We start from the raw sequence: 21,375 nt of genomic DNA, 5'->3' as shown, positions 1-21,375 counted from the left end.
AAGTGATAATAGTGACAAAAAGAGCTTAAGCATCCAGGAAGCATTTATCGACTCTTATCGGTATTATCAGGGAGTGTGAAGCAACAGGATAAAACTACAGGAAGAAATAAAATGTGTAGACCTCATTTACAGAACGTTCTGCAGACAAGTCAGAGGTTAAAACCAAACAAGAGAGTTCCTGGAACATCAAAAAGTCAAAGGAATGTTTGAATAATGTGTAAGTTAATGAATATGCATGTAACCTCAGCAATGTAACAGTATATAGTGAACATGTTTTTAAGCTACCTCTGTGCTCTTTGGCTGTGTGCTAAAAGCATCCCAGTGCTGGATTATTTTGTCCTTTTATCCTTTAATAAACTTTTAAAAATTTTAAAGAATGAACTCTGTTTATCACATCAGTGAAGCTTAAGCTGATCTGCATCCAGGTGTTTTGGGACCTGCTGGGGCAGGCCATCGAGGTTAGTGTGGGGCTACTGCAGTGGAGGCCAAGTATTTCAACACAATAGCATAATCAGCAACGTTAATTAATTTTGTGTTCTTCATGCAAGCCTCAGCCTTAAGAACTCTACCAGCCTCTAATAATACGCATAGTGTTACTAGTATTAATATTTAGGTAAGGATTGTTAGTGTTAACACTGGTACTAAGTATGTTAGCTGGTATTTACTGTGAAGCTCTGCTCTCCCACAGTATGACAAGGTCCTGAAGCTGTCCTCAGGTGCAGAGTTAGGTGAGCACTGCTGTCCTTACCACGATCCCCCGATGGAGCCATGCTCCAGAGACGGGCAGCAATGAATCTGCAGATGCCTTCCCAAGGTGACAGAGCTTGCCCTCCTTCCCATCTGCAGTCAGGGGATGCGAAGGCAACCATTGCTGTCCTCGGCTTCATCATCTCCAGTGCAGCCAAGCACAGTATAGACAATGAGTCTCTGTCAAGTGAGCTGCAGCAGCTGGGACTGCCCAAAGGCAGGGGAAGCCCTCAGGGTGGCACCATCAGCCAGACCTGCTGGGATGTTGCTTAGTTCCCAGCCCTGCCTTCTTCACACCCAGATGGAGGGCAGGCTGCCTGCTGTGCTGTCCTCCATCACCTCCCTTCTGTACCATCAGTCCCTGGGGGCTCCTCAGGTGCTTTGGTGAGGTTTGGCAGCTGCAGGTCTGGTGTGAGCAGAGGGATTCTTCTCTTGTCTCCCCTCATAAGCAAAGCATGCCAGCCAGCTGTGCTGTTTTACATGTCACTGACCCACAAAATTGCAGGAGACTGAGGACTCGTAACAGGTGCAAGACAGGTTCAAAAGGAACTTGGGACAAAACCTCTGCCTTTGTCAGTCCAAAGGGACAGCAGAGCTCACATCTGCTCACAATAATCCTCTGGAGAGCAGAGCAATGTTTGTATGGAAAGATGACTGGGGGTAAAATCAGTGGAAACCGAGTTACATTTGTATCCTAACAGGAGCTATAATGGGACAGAAATTTTAGGGTAAAATACAGGTGCTGTTCCCAGGATGGAGCTGGGTTGGCATGCTCCACAACGATTCCCCATACAACCATAAGGACCTGCTAAGGGGGGTGGAGTGGAATGGGGCACCACAACCAGGCTCTGCCAAAATCTTTGCAGGGGCAGCAACTCCATGTGTACTTTGAAGCTTATTAACTGCATAACAAGGGCTATTTGGCATATGTAGGAACACTTTCCAACCTAGCATCTGAAGACCAATTTAGAGGAGGCGCCTCTAAGTCGAAAGCCAGCCAGACCTTATGTTCTTAGCACCATTCATTTAGAAGAAATCCTGTTACATTTGCAAATTTAAGAGGTGACACCCCCATTCAGACCATGGCTCCTGGGTGCCAACAATAGCTCTTTTCAACAGCAAGGAAATCTGCATGCCCTAGTGTCTCAAGGTCACTTCACCTGAGAGTCCAGAGACCCTAATCCAGCCAGAGTCCTAGCTCCCAGAAAACTTCTGCTATAAGAAATCCTTCAAAGTGTGCAATTCTAGGAGTGGAAATCCTACAGGAAACACGAGGCTTCAGGCTCCAAATGGGATCTCTTTTCCACACAGTGGAAAACTCAGCAAGCCCTTCTGGCAAGACCAGTTCACAGGAGGCCTAGCTGGGTATGATAACAAGTAGACAGAGAGACATGGGAAATGGGGAATCTAGGTCCAAAGGAATGAGGAAGAGTTGATGGTATAGTTTAACCAGTAGATCGCTTGGCTTACAGAATTTCATGAAACATTAAGTACAAAAAAAGTCAAACAAGTATCAGACCTGCCTATTTTCTCACCATTGCATAAGAAAATCCTAAAAGCAGTATAAAGTCACTGCCTAAAACTGATCATAGGATGTAACAAAAAAACAATTTAGGTCATTTGCTAAACTCCAGCAGCCAAGCTGGCCCTACCAAATGTGTATGTTTATATATACAGCAAACAAAACCAAAACCCAAGTAATACCTATCAGAACTCTATTAAAGAAACCTATTGTAATTAATCCTACCTCAAATACAAACCAACCCATCCAGAAAGTTAGCTTCACTCCAAAAACAATTTACACAGAGTTAATAATACCAAGAAATAAAACAACACACCATATACCACCAATGAATATAATAGTGAAGAAAAAAACCCCACATTTTTTTCTTTTTTTTAATTTAAACTAACTTCCTTTATTAGCTAGAACAAAAGATTATGCCAGGACTGTAACAACAACTTCTTCTCCTTCTGAAATGTCCCTTCTCATTCCCAAATTCCTTACAACTTCTGAGTTTAAATCCAAGCAAAATTTGTGCACTTGTGCGTTCGATGCTCCCGTCAGATTCTCTGTTTCCCTCCACATCTTCTTACAATTTCAGTCTTCACGCTGTCCTGCCGTCATGAGTTTGACAGAAGAATTGGCACATGTTAACAGAGGATTTCCCTCCCTCCCTCCCTCTGGTTTCCTTAGCACACATCAGTCAATCCCAAACCTGCAATGATGCACACTCACCCCAAGGCTCACAGCAAGCATGCAGCAGCTCAGGCTTACTTGGCTCCAGGGCTCTGTGCCTCAGATAGCTGAGGAAACTTCTGATGAGCCTCTGTTCCAATAAATTGGAATGCAAACTCAGCTCCATCTCAGGGTCTTGGCGGGAGGCAGGAGAACATCTGGCTGAGCCACAAAAAATCCTTTCTTGGGCGGCTGCACTCTGCTGGAAAGGGGAAGCACATGCTAGTGAACAGCCGCTCAGAAACAATTCTTTTCTAATGTTACCTGCTCTACTTGACGGCTCACTAACACAAGTCTAATTTTATCATTGCAGGGAGAATTCTGTGGGAAAATGTCTGATGAGCAGCATCAAAGGCCTTGCTCCCTGCCACACAGCCTGCAACACCCTTGGGAGAGCAGAACAGTAAAATCACCAAACTCTCCTTTCCATGGGGAAGGGTAGAAGATTACTGTGGGAGGCATATAATGCTCCTATAAATGCACAGCCATTTGCTTTCAGAAGCCCAGAGTTAAGGATCTTCTCTAGGAAGCCAGACATGACATGATATTTCTAAGATTTTCTTCCTTATTGAAGGAAATGTATGTATATACACACTCTTATAAACGTATGTATGTTTTTGGGTTTTTTTTTCTTCTGAAGTTCCCAAGCTCCCAACTTTCTTCTGAAGTTCTGAAGAATGATTTCCCATCTTGAGTAATTTAGAAGAAATGGCCCCTGTGACTCTGGACAGAAGGGCTACCTGCATTTTTGATCATGACAGCTTTTGGGTTTACCCTGGAAGCAGGAGCAGCCAGAGCTGAGGCTCTGCAGAGGCTGACCCCGGCCAGCCCCTTCCTCACTTATCTGTGTGACAATGACTTCCAGGCAGAAGGATGCAAAGCAGGTTTTTGTCTTTTCTCTTGAATGCCAATAGGTAAAATATTTAGGCTTTGAAATAACTAATTACCCTCTCTTTGAACTATCCCAAGGACACTTTTAAAGAAAAGACAGAAGACTGCTGGTACATCCATATGGGATCAGGAGCAAAGCAGCAAGGATCCGAGGCCAGCGGCGTGGCCGGGCAGTGTCACGTCCCTGCCACCCTGTGACAAGGCACACAGCTGCAGAGCCCCAGAGCCTGCAGGCCCTGCAGCTGCCACACGGATGGACCTGGTTCCCTCCCCGGGTGCCCAGAGGGAAACCTGAGGGCAGGCGTCCACCCCGAGGGTGCACCCAGAGCCCCGGGCAGGGATGGAGTCGCTGGCTGCTCTCTGGGGACGAGACCCTCCCTGCAGGTGACACTGCCTTGTCCTCTCCCTCCCTGGGGGACAGGGACCTCCAGGGTCTATGACCAGCCTCCTTCTGTCAGCATCCAGGTGCTGTGTTAGAGCCAGAGGGGTCAAGGCTTTCCAGAACCATAGGACCCTTTAGGCTGGAAAAGCCTTCTAAGGTCATCGAGCCCAGCTGCTGCCCCAGCACTGCCAAGCCCCCACCCAAATCAGGTCCCTAAACACCACATCTTGCCATGCTTTAAATGTCTCCAGCAATGGGGACTGCCCTGGGCAGCCCGCTCCTACGCCTGACCACCCTTTCAGTGAACAAACTGGTCCTCAAAGCCAATCTAAGCCTTCCCTGCTGCAACTTGAGGCCATTTCCTTTTGTCACGTCACTTCTTACCGGAGAGATCTCGGCACTTAAACCTTACCTGCCCCTTCCCTAGGAGGTCTCTGGCTTGCCTGGATGAGAGGAGAAACACTCCCACCACAGGAACGGCAGCTCAGCAGGTCCCACACCGAGGCAGGGGAGCAGCTGTCCTCACCAGAGCTCCCGTGTCAGCTCTCAGAGATCGGCTCTGCTCAGTGCTTCAGAATTGGCTGTTTGGAGGAAGGGGAAAAAACAGGTTAGCCAAGATTTTTATCCAGACTTATCTGATGTCTTTGCCTGCTTTGCCTCTTCCTGACTTCCTCCTGCTAAGAAAACAGCTGCCTTTGGACTTCTAGGGGGAACTGTCACGTAATGCTCAAAAAGAAACTACAGAAATGTGTCTCATTTTTAAAGACTCAGCAGAGAAGACAGATAACTGCAGCTTCTCCATCCCCACTGCCTGCAGAGCTGCCAGGCACCAGGCCAGCTCTGCTGCTGCTTCAAGTTGTTCCCAACTCTGCTGCAAGAACTGAAGGCTGCTTTGGCGTGCCATTGCTCCGCTTCTCCCAAAAAAGATCTTTCAGTGCTGTTACCCCTCCACGGGAAGGGCCTTTCTGTCTCACACACTCGGTGACACGAGGCTGCACGAAGCTGCAGCAGCCTCTGCTCCGGGTGGGAAGGGCTTTCTTCCTCCTCTGGCACCTGGCTGGCACAGGTTGCTCACAGATGCTGGGGCTGCCCCATCCCTGGAAGTGTTTGAGGCCCATTGGTGCTCTGGGATCAGGCTCACAGCAACCTGGTCCATGGAACCATGTCCCTGCCCACGGCAGCAGGCTTGGAATCAGGTGATCTTCAGAGCCCCTTCCAACCTGAATTATTCCATGATTCTATGAACTCAAAAAACTCGGGGAAGAAATCTGTAAAGGTCACTAAATACATAAAAGCATATCCCCACCAGCATAATTTTGAATGAAAAGTATATCTACAAACAGGGAGAAATATTCTATGTATTTGCTGCTGCTACCTTTCAGGCGTAATTTTAGCTATCGCTTCACGTTTTTAAATATTCTCTTTTGAAATAATAAGCAGTGTTCAAATTTTAGCATTTTTACACTATTGCAGAAGCAAAAATCGCTGACAGTCAGGCCGTGTCATTCTTTATGGAGCAGAGGCATCGTGACAGAATTTTTACAGGACGTCACTCCACAGAGAGCACCAAATTCCATATCAGTTGGCAGCTCTGTTCCTCCACATCAGAAAGCTAAACTAGGACAAGACAGCCTCGGGCTTCATGAAGGGCAAGGCAATAAGAGACGCGCCTTAATAATATCATTACAATTTCCACAGATCTGTCACCTGATCTGTGACAGCACAGCACCCTGGCCGAGAGGAAGGTGAGCCTGCCCAGGACAGGGGTGGAACTAGGTCGTTTTCAGGATCTCTTCCACCCCAAACCATTCTGTGGTGTGATGAAACAGGAGAGTTGTAAGGGAGAAGAAGGATGAATTCCTTTGGAAGGATAATTGTTTGCCTCTCTAGTAGCAGGTTTTGCTGGCAGGATTGTTTTGCTCTTGCACTGACTGACCTTGGCTGAAGGTGCTTCACCCTGCAGAGAGCGCTAACAGCCTGCTGCACACGCTGTTCTTGGGCAGACTGCACGGAGCTCGAGGGCAAAGAGCCCCCAGCAGTTCCGTGACAGGAGCAGATGCTCCTCCCCACGTTTGGAAATATCCATTAGGAATTTTTCCAGGGGACGGCAACAGCAGACCGGTGTGTACTGCAAGGGCAGACTCTGCAGGCTGCCTGAAACCTGGCTGGGCTCCAATCAAAGCACCTCTTCAGTCTGCTTCTCCCGCTCCTGGTATTGAGCCTAGCTGGCACCCCAGCGCACGGTTACTGGAATACAGAATAAATCAGTGCTGCAGTGAACTGCACTACAAGCTCTGCAGCTCTCGCTGTGTGTGCAGGGCTTAAAACACACCTGGTGCATTTGAAACAGATGAAAATTATGGCTCCCCCTGAATAAACATGATTTCTCTCCTAGATATCATAAATACTTATAAATAAATACTTATCATAAATACTTATACATAAATACTTATTTTGAAAAATAATACTTCAAGGGGTGATCAGAATGGGAGCACAGACAAACGCAAAGAATAAAAACTACAGCGTTTGATGCTTTATCAAATGGTGTGTCTGCCTTACCGTGTCGGGAAGCTGGACTGCTGGACCCAACTTTGCAGCACATTCTTGTCATTGCTTCTGAGCCACCTTCCGCAGCTGCTCTCGTGGCATTTGCCGTGCCGTTTGCAAATTACAATACGAGCGAACCTGGAAGACAAAGCACAAGATAAATTTACAGCTGGACAGTAAAATCTTTTTCTCCAAAATGCAATCAATGTACAGCTTTCCCCGTAAGCTGAAGTACAGGCCAAATTCATAGAATCATTTGGGTCAGAAAAGCCCTTCAGGCAGTGAAAACGAGCATTTAGGTGTGGTGTGAAGCTTGGGGAGCCCTGAAGAGGCCGTAAAAGTCAACTGATATTCTTTGGAAATTACAAATAAAAAATGGGAGGAATGAATTTACAATGAATCCAGTGCAGAAACGCCACAAGGGACAGCTTGTAGGGGAGATGCCTGAAAGCCAAAGCTGTGCTTCAGTGGCATCTGAGGTGGCAATTTTGCAGAGTGCCTGTACACAAGTTTCTTTTCACTGTGAGCAGCGGCTCAGAAGACCTGGCTGTAAAAAACACAGGTTACTGTCCCCAAGCACATGCCAGTGGTCTGGAAAAGGGTGACACTGGTTGACATGACTGTTGTGTTTGCTAAAGGGGAGAGCTCCTCAGTCCTCCTCACTTCACTGATGCTCCCAGTTGTGGTGCAGGTGAATGGCACCACTGGGCTGTGCTTCACCTCCCTGGGTATATTCTGTGCAGGGAACTGCAATGCCATTGCAACTTTTCTGCTCTCGCATCATTCTTCCAGAAAAAAACAGTACCTTGAAGGGGAAAGTGCCCTGTCCCTGTCCCACTTCCTTTGTCACTTGTGGTAACCCGCAGCACATTCCCTGCACATGTTATCTGAATGTTAACTCTGTTCACAAGTGCTGTGAATAAACCCAAATCCAACTGAGAAAGTTCCTCTTTGCTCACATTTCAATACAAGGCTGGAACTATCACCTTGCAAAGAACTTTCCTCTACCAGTGCTAGATGCAAAACTAAAAAGCCAACCTAGGAATGCCTGCCACACTCCAGCACACAAAGCTGCTGCTGTTTCTGATGCTTTTAATGGCTTAGGCTGAGGGCTTTTCTGTTCTTCCTTTGCTCTGCTAATGGGAAGGACTTTGAGACCTCTTTGAACTAGCTACAGATACGGAAGATTGAGTAAACAAGTATTCTTCAGCCCATTTCTCTTAAGAGTTTGTCCTGACAGATATCTTCTCCCTCCTGAGGGTTAGATTATAGCTTGTTTTTCCCTTTTTTCCCCCTTTAGCCCCTGAAGCATTTCGCACCCTGCTGGGCAAATGCCCAGAAGTAATCAGACTGCCTGAACACGGGAAACGCAGACAAAAGAAAAGGCTGGAAGTTACTGTTCTTCTCCCAGCTGGCACTGCCAACTCCTGAGGGCTCAGCCACGACAGCCCACGTTTCTGAGAGTACCTGTACGCTCTGGGTGTGTGCAGCCCTTGGGTCCTGCGGCAGCCTGGAGCTGCAGGCTCGCATATCCACCCCGAGCTCCTGGAACCTCCAGGACAAAGCCACCTCTCCCTGCTGCTCCCGTGTTGCTCTGCCTGTGGAGCAGGGAGGGAAGGCACACAGGTTAGCACAGTGGCAGTGCACGAGCTGCCAGGCGTCACCCATCTGACCTGCACCAAAGAGAAAAATCTTAATTTTCAAAACTTCCCATCATGCCACACAAAACACTGAAGCCTTCCAAATCTGGAAGGGATAGCCTGGCATGATGCCCCCCCAGGTCATATCTTACATAAAGAGTTCTTTTTCTCCTGCACAAGGCTCTATATCCTACTTTGACAGATATACAAATATCTATAGAAACTACAGACATTCAATAAGCGATCTTAAATCATAACAGCCAGGCCTCTGTATGGCCGCGCTTAACTCCTGCTGAGCTCAGGCCATCTCCCCATTCCTCAGGCATCAGAAAGCACTGAAACTCCCGTGTTTTCCTGGGGGCTGCCTGCTTGCAGCTGCCCTCCTCTCACCAACGGGGCCACCTGCCAGGCTCCCCGGTGCACAGGGCACAGCAGCCTCCAAGGGGAGTATTCGTCTGTTTGAGAGGTGATTAAAAGCCTGGGGAAAAAAAAAGCTCAGCGATACTGTGGCTCTGAAGGTGCAAGAATCATTACCCTGGAGATGTGCAGGTCACCTGGTTCATGCTGGGCATGCTCTCTGCTCACTTCACCTGAGCGTTCAGCTGGAGAGATCCATTTCCACGCGCTGGGCTGGGTCCATCTCCTTCCCTGCTGTGAGAAGGTGTTCGGGGGGATGCCACTGCCTGCTCAGCAGAGGCTCCACACACTCTGCCAGCAGCAGGGGCAGCCTTTGAGGCCACACCAGCCTGGCGGAGAGTCACTGAGCCATTATGACAGCCACTGATGAATCCTCAACCTGAACCCCAAATTTCACCAGAGCAGTTCTTCCCCAATTTGCTGCTAACAGCTGTACACTGCAGCTCCTCTGCTGTTTCCCAGCTACAGATGCGTGCCAGCACAGGAATATCAGTGTATTTTTTTCCTCCACATCTGTCTGATAACGTTGGCTGTAACGCTGGCATTGTCACGACTATTAAGTCATCCATGCTAAAATGAAATAAACCCCCCACTTTGAAGCACTGAATTCTCTACCAAAGCAAGTGTCTTACTGCTGTCTGCTTGGCCATACTGGGCAGCTTATTTTCATTCGGACAAATGAAATGAGCTTTTCCAGTACAAAACCCCTCTCCAGCAGCACAGGACGTACCACGACCAAGAGAAGCGCCCCCGCCAATGCCCGTCACCGGCCCCCCAGAACCCGCCCGCCCGCGGCGCCGCTGAGCCCACAGCCCCTGGGCTCGGCACTGCGTACCTCACGGACAATCCCGCCGCTGCGGCCTCGGGGTGCCCAACAGCCGGTCCGGGGCACGGGCCGCGCGGCTCCTTTCTCCCGCCCTTGGTGCCGCCATCTCGGGACGCCCGAGCGCGTCCCGGCCGAGCCGCTGCCAAGGTCGCGATCGCGCCTGCGCCGCGGCAGAGACGCGTAATGGCCGCCGCCCCTCGGCTGCCTGTGCGGGGGGGCTGCGCTGCTGCGGCGCTCTGGGGCGGGCGGGGAAGGCGGGCAGAAGACCAGCTGCGATGCCCTCAAAAATCCTCTAAAATAAATGCCAAACACCTGCCTCTTACCCTACAAGAACCAAAGAAGCCCCCTTCCTTTAAAACCATCTTGAAATATATTTTATATTTCTATTTTTTATATTTACATCCACATGCATATTTATACCGGACACTGATGTGTTAAGTAATTGATATAGTACATTACGTCTATTCCTATTATTGATATTTATTTATCTGTTGTGTTTTCATATATATCTTTATATATTGATTGCATATTTCTATACTTAGATTAATATTTCTATACCAGTTCCATTATTCCAAATAAAAACCCCATCAGTAAACAAATGAACATAAAAAAGCCCTTTCTTTTAGGCGACATTGAAATAGTATAATTTATACTTTGTATAATTATATTCAGATTAATATTTATTGTCTCTTTTGACGCAATAATGATAATATATAATATAAATAAAATTCCAGAAGTTTATTTAAATGCTTATTTAAATTCCTTGTCATATCTACTCCTACAACAAATTTTTTCCTCTATTTTTAAATTTTACATATCTAGATGTATTTATGACATATTACTATACTTAGATTACCACCTTTATATTGTTTGTATTTGTAATTTTTAAAGTCAAAACCCTGCCTATTGGCAAATAAAAAACCCGCTTTATTTAACTGTTTTTAAAAATATATATATATTTATAATTTTGATATGTATGTTTATCATTTGTTAAATATTATAACATATTGATGTACTGTATTTAGAAATACTTTATACATATTTCCTATATTATGTTATAATACTTTATATACAGTATTACTTGCATTATGTATTATATCAATTTTTATTTTTCCATATTTATGAATATTTTCTATTTCTAGATATGCCTGCATATATTTGTCATACATTTCTATATTTATTTTTTGATTGGGGTTTCTATTTCTAATATCTATTTTTACACATCTATAAACATATATAATATCCTGTATTAAAATTATATCTTATTGTAATATATAGTGATATATGTTACATGGATTTTTATTAACATATTCGATTTGATTTACATTTTAGGATTTTTATTCTCACTTCAATACATATATTTGTTTTGTTTAATTAGCGTTACACTTAAATTTTACATTTAAAATCCAATTCCTAAATAAAATGACAAACAGCATTGAATTCCCACCAATATCTTCCAAAAACATCAAGATACCTCCAACAGCCAAGCAACAGCCAGCGAAAAAAACACACAACGCTCTTTTCGATAACAATTCTCATCAGGTCAGAAAAATGGAACAAAAATAAAAGGAAACCCTATTGAAACACACACAGCAAATCACAGAAACTACTGAAAAAAATGAAACCAGCCTAATAAACTCCAAACAGTGCCACTGATCCTGAATGTTACTAAAAAAAATAAACAAAATTCTACCTCTACACTAACTCAAAGAATAAACAATTCTTTGTTTAAAAATAACTTTAAAAACCGAACTAATTAACGAAATGGGGAAAAAAAAATTTCAACCCCTAAAAACCAAGAAAACAACTACCCAAATAAATACTTAAAAAGACCCACCATGTAAATACCCATATTCCCAAAACTAAATCTGAAAAACAACAACCAAATACATCAAAGGACACACATACAAAAAAAAAAAGCCCCAAAACCAAATAAACTTAAATTTACAACAAAAAAATTATTCCCAACTGAATAAACCCATAGTGCCTCAAGCTATCAAAATAAAAATACCACCTAGAAACAAACACAAAGACTAAAGACAAACGTAACCATAAACAATGTTCCCCAAATTACCCGTAACCATAAAACATACACTACAACCAAACAAACCAAATAAATAAAAGCTCTGGAAAACGATAAACTCACATGCAATTATCGAGATTAAAAACCCGCTGCTATGAACGACACGACGCTACCTCAAGCTCTCCAAAACAAACACTACACACTCACGCTAATAAAAGCCACCGCAACAGAATTAAAATGCGAACCGCTGCTTCACGCTACAACCCGTAAAAACCATTGCGCGCCCTTCTAAACATAATACCCCGGAAAAAAAATATATATCCGACTACAAAACTCAATCCGAAACGAACCTTTATCATCCCTACCGGCACCGAGAACCGTACCACTCAGGAAGAACACCATATCCCTTAGCGTACACCCGCTGCAAACCGAACACAGCGATGCAATCAACGCCTCCAAAGCGCCTCCGAACCACGGCACCGCCGAACTTTGAGCGGCCGAACCCCGCGCTCGCTGCCGGCACGGGACGGAGCGCGGCTCCCGGCAGGAAAGCGGCTCCTGCGGCGGCTGCTCCGGCACGCGGGGCCGGCGCCGCCCCGGGGAGCCCCGCCCGCTGCCCCTGCCCGGCGGGGCCGGCACCGGGCCCGGGGCTACCGGCGGCACCCGAGCCCCGCGCCCGGAGCGGACGGAGCGGCCGGCACCGCCCGGGCCGGCGCAGCAGCGCCCGCGCCGCCTCTGCCGCCCTTGGCCGGCCCGGCCCGGCTCCGCTCGGCTCCGCACAGCTCGCACCGGCGCGGCTCCGCCCCTGCCGCCCTTGGCCGGCCCGGCCGCGCCGAATCCCCCATGCACCCCGGCAGCTGCCCGGGCCGTGCCAGCAGCGCTCCCGAGCGGGAACGTTCCGGGCCGGGCCGCGGGCACGAGGAGCGCCCTCCAATGCAGCGGCACAGCCCCATTGCAGCCCTGCAAAGGCTGCCGGAGCTGCGGCTTCCCGCAAGCCAACCCCGAAACTGACGCCGCAGGCGGGCTCACCTCACTTCAACAAGGGCAAAGAAATGCGTTCTCCCCTAAAATTTCACCCCCTACGACAGCAGAAAAGAAGGGGCGCTCCCCAAATGAAAGCCTTCGACTGATGGGAAAGGGGGCTTTCGACTTCCATTCAAACCCTTGAAAAGGAAGGACACCAGGGCTGCCCCCTCCATTTAAACCCGAGGGTGATGAAAATGGGGTGGCTGCCTTCAAATCAAACCCATAATACCACAAGAATACTTTTCCCATTCCCCTTAGAATAGAACGCAGGGATTCCCTGTGACATCCGGGATACTTCTAACAGCCTGGAAAAGGCAGCTTTTCCTGCAATCAACACCCTTAAAACCACAAGTCAAGAGGGATCCCCTCAGGTCAAACGCAGACAATAAAAGAAGAGGAGCTGCTTCCTTCTCCTTAATCCCTTTTGTCCTCACAAGCTCCATTTTTGTTCCTGGGGAACCGGGGAGGGACTGGCAAGATGAAATTGCAAAGGGGAAGGACAAAAGTCCCCGCTCCAAACCCACACAGGCTCACCTGTTCGGCTGCTGCTCCCCGGCACAAAGATTCGTCCCTCGGCACCTCCTTTAAGCGATGCTCCACGTATCCAAGCGCGGCTCCAGGTGTCCCCCCGACCCTGTGAGAAGCTCTCGCAGTCCGTCCATGAGACAGCGCCGGGAGCGCCCCATAAACCCCTCCACTCAGCAGCTCCATGCAAAAGGGAGCTGAGGCAAAGCCTCCCCCTAAAACAGCCTCGCCCCGGCAGGAGCCGGCCCCTCATCATCCTCACACTCACACCTGGGCTGCTCCGAGCCCCCATCTTCCTAACAGCTCATACCTGGGCTGCTCCGAGCCCCCATCATATATTTTTCATATTTATATTCGCATTTATATTTAGAATTTATATTACTGTATAATAAAAATTATATTATATATTGCATCTCTTCATGTTACTTACATAGATTTCTATTTCTATTTCGATTCATAGTTTGGTATTATATCTTTATATCTCTATATATTTATTATATATTTCTGTATGTCGATTTACATTTCTATAGTACTTATATTATTTAAAATAAAACCCCTGCCTCTAACGAAATAAAAAGCAAAGACACCCCTTTATTTAAAACACATTTAAAATTTTAAAAATAAATTTGTTTGTCGTAATTCTATTCACATCTATATTTGTAATTTTCATTTGTTGTATTTATAGATATTATATATATTGCAGAGTATACCTTTTTATATAATAATAGATATATTCTTTTGACACAATAGATTTCTTTTACTGATATTTATATGTATTAAATATTTATTGATATCGACATATATATGGTATATTTGGATTTCTAGTTTTATATTTTTTATGAAATCTCCAGCCTATACCCCAATAAAAGCCAAGCAATCCCCAATTTATTTAAACTATATTTAAATATAAATCCTGTCACGGCTGCATTGCACAGCACTGCCCCAAGTTAATCTGACACTTGCTCATCTCCTGGACCTGAAACTGAACCCGCTCACCTTGATCGCACCTGGCAGAACCATTTTCGTACCTTTTTCTGGCATGTCTTGTTTTTGTTTTGTTTTTTTTTTGTCTTGAGTTTTTGTGGCCTTTATTGCCTCTCTTTCTTGCCTTGTTTCTTGGGGCTTTTACTCCCTTTTTCCTTGATTTTTTTCTGGCACTTCTTGGGGTTTTTTCTTCGTTTCTTCTTGCCCATTTTTGTGTTTTTTCTGGTTTTTCCTTGCCCCCTTGGGGTTTTTTTTTTTTCTGTTTTTTTTTTTTTTTCTGGGTTTTTCTTTGCCTTTTTTTTTTTCCCCTGGATTTTTCTTCCCCATCTTGGTTTTTTGTTGCGATTTTATTTCTTGCCCGTCTTGGGGTTTTTCCCTGGTCTGTTTTCAGGGATTTTTCTTGCCCATCTTGGGTTCTTTTCTGTTTTGTTTTTTTTTCCTGGGTTTTCCTTGGGGGATTTTCCGTTTTTTTTTTTTTTTTTCTGGGATTTTTCTCGCCCATCTTGGGGTTCTATTCTGGGCTTTTTCCTACCCATCCTGGGATTTTCTTCTGCGTTTTTTTCTTGCCCATCTTGTTGTTGTTGTTGTTTGGGTTTTTTTGTTTGTTTGGTTTTGGGTTTGGGTTTTTTTTTCTTGTTTTTTTTTTTTTCTGTGGTATTTCTGGGATTTTTCTTGCCCATCTTGGGGTTTTTTTCGGGGGAGGGCGGTTTTCTCGCCCATCTTGAGGTTTTTTTCTGTGGGTTTGGTTTTTGTTGGTTTTTTTTTCTTTTCTTTTTCTTTTTTTTCCCCCTAGGTTACTCCTTGCCCTCCTGGTTTTTGGGTTTTTTTGTCTGTCTTCCTTCCTTCCTTCCTGTCCTTCCTTCTTTCTTCCTTTCATTTCCTTTCCTTATTTTCTTTTTTTCTTCCTTTCTTTCTTTCTTTCCCTGTATTTCTGATCTTGGTTTTCCTTTCTAGCTTTAGAATAAAAAAGCAGCAGTAGTAACTTTCAGGCTACCTGGGATTAAAAAAATCTCCAAAACGAAAATGATTTAAAGAAAACTATTTATTCCCTGGAAGCCTGAAATTTTCTACTGCTGCACGTGACATAGAGCTTTTATTCCTTCTTATAGATAGTTGATATTCTATACTTACTTTATACAGCGCTCCCTGCCATCTACACTGGCGCACTGCAGGCACAGCGCCACCTGCCGTCTGCAGAGGCGCACTGCAGGCACAGCACTGTGGCATCGTTCGGTTCTGTTTAATGAAACTCGGCTTGGTTCAGGTCTTGGTCTAAACTCGTTTAAGTTCGGCTCTTCGGCCGAACTCGGCACAGTTCGGCTAAACTCGGTCATATTCGGCACATTGTCTAAATGCGGCTCAAGTAGGCTACACTCAGCTATCGGTTCCAGTCGGCTATCATCGGCTCTTCGGTGAAACTCGGCTGTTTTCTGCCACACTCGGCTCCTCGGCTCTCTGGAACAATTCGGACAGTCGCGCTTTACGGCACCTTTTACGACAGTCGCGCTTTACGGCACCTTTTACGACAGTCGTGCTTTACGGCCGTATTTACGACAGTCGCGCTTTACGACACCTTTTACGACAGTCGCGCTTTACGGCAATCTTTACGACAGTCGCGCTTTACGGCACCTTTTACGACAGTCGCGCTTTACGGCCGTATTTACCACAGTCGCGCTTTACGGCACCTTTTACGACAGTCGCGCTTTACGGCAGTCGCGCTTTACGGCACCTTTTACGACAGTCGCGCTTTACGGCCGTATTTACGACAGTCGCGCTTTACGGCAGTCGCGCTTTACGGCACCTTTTACGACAGTCGCGCTTTACGGCAATATTTACGACAGTCGGGCTTTACGACACCTTTTACGACAGTCGCGCTTTACGACACCTTTTACGACAGTCGCGCTTTACGGCAATATTTACGACAGTCGGGCTTTACGACACCTTTTACGACAGTCGCGCTTTACGGCCGTAATTGCGACAGTCGCACTTTACGGCCGTATTTACGACAGTCGCGCTTTACGGCACCTTTTACGACAGTCGCGCTTTACGACACCTTTTACGGCAGTCGCGCTTTAGGCACCTTTTACGACAGTCGCGCTTTACGGCGCCTTTTAGGACAGTCAGCATTATCTCAGCAAACACTCAGCACCCGCTCAGCACCATCTCACCACCAATCAGTACCCAATCAGCACCATCTCAGCACCCACTCAGGGCCATCTTAACAACCAATCAGCACCATCTCAGGACCTTCGCACCACCCACTCAGCAGCATCTCAAAACCATCTCAGCAACCAATCAGCACCCAGTCAGCACCATCTCACCACATATCAGCACCGACTCAGCACCATCTCAGCAGCCATTCAGAACCATCTCAGAAACCAAGCAGCAACAAATCAGCAGCATCTCAGCAGCGAATCAGCACCCACTCAGCACCATAACAGCAACAAATCAGCAACCAATCAGCACCATCTCAGCCCCCACTCAGGGCCATCTTAGCAACCAATCAGCACCATCTCAGGACTTTTGCACCACCCACTCAGCACCATCTCAGCAACCAATCAGCACCCAATCAGGACCATCTCAGCAACCAATCAGCACCCATTCAGCACCATCTCAGCACCCACTCAGGGCCATCTTAGCAACCAATCTGCACCATCTCAAGACCTTCGCACCACCCACTCAGCACCATCTCAGCACCATCTAAGAAACCAATCAGCACCATCTCAGCAAGCAAACAGCACCCATTCAGCACCATCTCAGCACCCACTCAGGGCCATCTTAGCAAGCAATCAGCACCATCTCAGGACGTTCGCACCACCCACTCAGCACCATCTCAGCAACCATCTCTGCACCCAATCAGCACCATCTCAGCAACGAATCCGCACCGACTCAGGACAATCTCAGAAACCAATCAGCACCATCTCAGGACCTTCGCACCACCCACTCAGCACCATCTCAGCAACGAATCAGCACCCCCTCAGGACCACTGCAGCAACCAATCACTACCATTTCAGCACCCACTCAGGGCCATCTTAGCAACCAATCAGCACCCACTCATAACAATCTCAGCAACCAATCACAAGCCCCTCAGCACCATCTGAGCAACCAATCAGCACCCACTCATAACAATCTCAGCAACCAATCAGGAACCACTCATAACAATCTCAGCAACCAATCAGTACCCAATCAGTACCATCACAGCAGCCACTCAGCACCATCTGAGGACCATCTCTGGACCCACTCAGCACCATCTCAGCAACCAATCAGCAACCAATCAGGACCATCTCAGCAACCAATCAGCACCCATTCAGCACCATCTCAGCACCCACTCAGGGCTATCTTAGCAACCAATCAGCACCATCTCAGCAACCAATCAGCACCATACCAGCAACCAATCAGGACCATCTCAGCAAACAATCATCACCGACTCAGCACCATCTCAGCAACCAATCAGCACCCGCTCAGCACCAACTGAGAAACCAATAGGACCCACTCATAACAATCTCAGCAACCAATCAGCACCCAATCAGGACCATCTCAGCACACACTCAGCACCATCTCAGCAACCAATCAGCAACCAATCAGGACCATCTCAGCAACCAATCAGCACCCACTCATAACAATCTCAGCAACCAATCAGGACCCACTCATAACAATCTCAGCAACCAATCAGCACCCAATCAGTACCATCACAGCATCCACTCAGCACCATCTGAGGACCATCTCTGGACCCACTCAGCACCATCTCAGCAACCAATCAGCACCCAATCAGGACCATCTCAGCAACCAATCAGGACCATCTCAGCAACCAATCAGCACCCATTCAGCACCATCTCAGCACCCACTCAGGGCTATCTTAGCAACCAATCTGCACCATCTCAGGACCTTGGCACCACCCACTCAGCACCATCTCAGCACCATCTCAGCACCCATTCAGCACCATCTCAGCACCCACTCAGGGCCATCTTAGCAAGCAATCAGCACCATCTCAGGACTTTCGCACCACCCACTCAGCACCATCTCAGCAACCAATCAGCACACGCTCAGCACCATCTCAGCACCCGCTCAGCACCATCTCAGCAACCATCTCTGCACCCAATCAGCACCATCTCAGCAACGAATCCGCACCGACTCAGGACAATCTCAGAAACCAATCAGCACCATCTCAGGACCTTCGCACCACCCACTCAGCACCATCTCAGCAACCAATCAGCACCCCCTCAGGACCATCGCAGCATCCACTCAGCACCATCTCAGCAACCAATCAGCACCCACTCAGGACCACTGCAGCAACCAATCTCTACCATCTCAGCACCCACTCAGGGCCATCTTAGCAACCAATCTGCACCATCTCAGGACCTTCGCACCATCCACTCAGCACCATCTCAGCACCATCTAAGCAACCAATCAGCACCCACTCAGCACCATATCAGCACCATCTCAGCAACCAATCAGCACCCACTCAGCACCATCTCACCACTAATCAGCAACATCTCAGCACCATCACACCACCATTTCAGCACCCACTCAGCACCATTTCAGCAACCAATCAGCACCCACTCATGACAATCTTAGCAACCAATCACCACCATCTCAGGACCATTTCAGCAACCAAGCAGCACCCGCTCAGGACCATCACAGCAACCAATCAGCACCCAGTCAGCACCATCTCAGGACCATCGCAGCATCCACTCAGCACTATCTCAGCACCGACTCAGGAGCATCTCAGCGCCATCTCATGACCCACTCAGCACCATCTCAGCAACCAATCAGCACCATACCAGCAACCAATCAGGACCATCTCAGCAAACAATCATCACCGACTCAGCACCATCTCAGCAACCAATCAGCACCCGCTCAGCACCAACTGAGAAACCAATCAGGACCCACTCATAACAATCTCAGCAACCAATCAGCACCCAATCAGGACCATCTCAGCACCCACTCAGCACCATCTCAGCAACCAATCAGCAACCAATCAGGACCATCTCAGCAACCAATCAGCACCCACTCATAACAATCTCAGCAACCAATCAGGACCCACTCATAACAATCTCAGCAACCAATCAGCACCCAATCAGTACCATCACAGCATCCACTCAGCACCATTTGAGGATCATCTCTAGACCCACTCAGCACCATCTCAGCAACCAATCAGCACCCAATCAGGACCATCTCAGAAACCAATCAGCACCATCTCAGGACCTTCGCACCACCCACTCAGCACCATCTCAGCACCATCACAGCAACCATCTCAGCAACCATTCACCACCCTCTCAGCACCACCTCAGGAACCACTCAGCACCATCTCAGCACCATCTCAGCACCCACTCAGGGCCATCTTAGCAACCAATCTGCACCATCTCAGGACCTTCGCACCACCCACTCAGCACCATCTCAGCAACCAATCAGCACCATCTCAGGACCATCGCAGCATCCACTCAGCACCATCTCAGCAACGAATCAGCACCCACTCAGGACCACTGCAGCAACCAATCACTATTATTTCAGCACCCACTCAGGGCCATCTTAGCAACCAATCTGCACCATCTCAGGACCTTTGCACCACCCACTCAGCACCATCTCAGCACCATCTAAGAAACGAAGCAGCACCCCCTCAGCACCATCTGAGCAACCAATCAGCACCCACTCATAACAATCTCAGCAACCAATCACAAGCCCCTTAGCACCATCTGAGCAACCAATCAGCACCCACTCATAACAATCTCAGCAACCAATCAGGACCCACTCATAACAATCTCAGCAACCAATCAGCACCCAATCAGTACCATCGCAGCATCCACTCAGCACCATCTGAGGACCATCTCTGGACCCACTCAGCACCATCTCAGCAACCAATCAGCAACCAATCAGGACCATCTCAGCAACCAATCAGCACCCATTCAGCACCATCTCAGCACCCACTCAGGGCTATCTTAGCAACCAATCTGCACCATCTCAGGACCTTCGCACCACCCACTCAGCACCATCTCAGCACCATCTCAGCAACCAATCAGCACCATCTCAGCAAGCAAACAGCACCCATTCAGCACCATCTCAGCACCCACTCAGGGCCATCTTAGCAAGCAATCAGCACCATCTCAGGACTTTCGCACCACCCACTCAGCACCATCTCAGCAACCAATCAGCACACGCTCAGCACCATCTCAGCACCCGCTCAGCACCATCTCAGCAACCATCTCTGCACCCAATCAGCACCATCTCAGCAACGAATCCGCACCGACTCAGGACAATCTCAGAAACCAATCAGCACCATCTCAGGACCTTCGCACCACCCACTCAGCACCATCTCAGCAACGAATCAGCACCCCCTCAGGACCACTGCAGCAACCAATCACTACCATTTCAGCACCCACTCAGGGCCATCTTAGCAACCAATCAGCACCCACTCATAACAATCTCAGCAACCAATCACAAGCCCCTCAGCACCATCTGAGCAACCAATCAGCACCCACTCATAACAATCTCAGCAACCAATCAGGACCCACTCATAACAATCTCAGCAACCAATCAGTACCCAATCAGTACCATCACAGCATCCACTCAGCACCATCTGAGGACCATCTCTGGACCCACTCAGCACCATCTCAGCAACCAATCAGCAACCAACCAGGACCATCTCAGCAACCAATCAGCACCCATTGAGCACCATCTCAGCACCCACTCAGGGCTATCTTAGCAACCAATCAGCACCATCTCAGCAACCAATCAGCACCATACCAGCAACCAATCAGGACCATCTCAGCAAACAATCATCACCGACTCAGCACCATCTCAGCAACCAATCAGCACCCGCTCAGCACCAACTGAGAAACCAATCAGGACCCACTCATAACAATCTCAGCAACCAATCAGCACCCATTCAGCACCATCTCAGCACACACTCAGGGCTATCTTAGCAACCAATCTGCACCATCTCAGGACCTTCGCACCACCCACTCAGCACCATCTCAGCACCATCTCAGCATCCATTCAGCACCATCTCAGCACCCACTCAGGGCCATCTTAGCAAGCAATCAGCACCATCTCAGGACTTTCGCACCACCCACTCAGCACCATCTCAGCAACCAATCAGCACACGCTCAGCACCATCTCAGCACCCGCTCAGCA

The 21,375-nt window shown here is 47.6% G+C and overlaps 1 long non-coding RNA gene across 14 annotated transcripts; it reads right to left on the bottom strand.

Moving 5' to 3' along the window:
* Positions 1 to 329: 329 nt before the first annotated feature.
* On the bottom strand, positions 330 to 14,271 carry LOC134422720 (uncharacterized). Of its 14 annotated transcripts, XR_010028904.1 has the most exons (8): positions 14,257 to 14,271; positions 13,270 to 13,369; positions 8,978 to 9,094; positions 8,271 to 8,401; positions 6,816 to 6,941; positions 4,669 to 4,837; positions 3,023 to 3,185; positions 330 to 2,862 (listed from the first exon to the last, which is right to left on the bottom strand). It is a non-coding gene; the product is annotated as an uncharacterized LOC134422720 (long non-coding RNA). The 14 variants fall into 14 exon arrangements; XR_010028902.1 differs by lacking the exons at positions 13,270 to 13,369; positions 14,257 to 14,271 and adding an exon at positions 12,060 to 12,252; XR_010028903.1 differs by lacking the exons at positions 13,270 to 13,369; positions 14,257 to 14,271 and adding an exon at positions 12,060 to 12,252 and having other exon boundaries at positions 8,978 to 9,091.
* Between the last annotated feature and the right edge of the window lie 7,104 nt (positions 14,272 to 21,375).

Source organism: Melospiza melodia, chromosome 10 (assembly GCF_035770615.1).
Source record: "Melospiza melodia melodia isolate bMelMel2 chromosome 10, bMelMel2.pri, whole genome shotgun sequence".
NCBI lineage: Eukaryota > Metazoa > Chordata > Aves > Passeriformes > Passerellidae > Melospiza > Melospiza melodia.
Note: the sequence above shows the minus strand (reverse complement) of the source record. Positions and strands in the feature narration are given on the sequence as shown.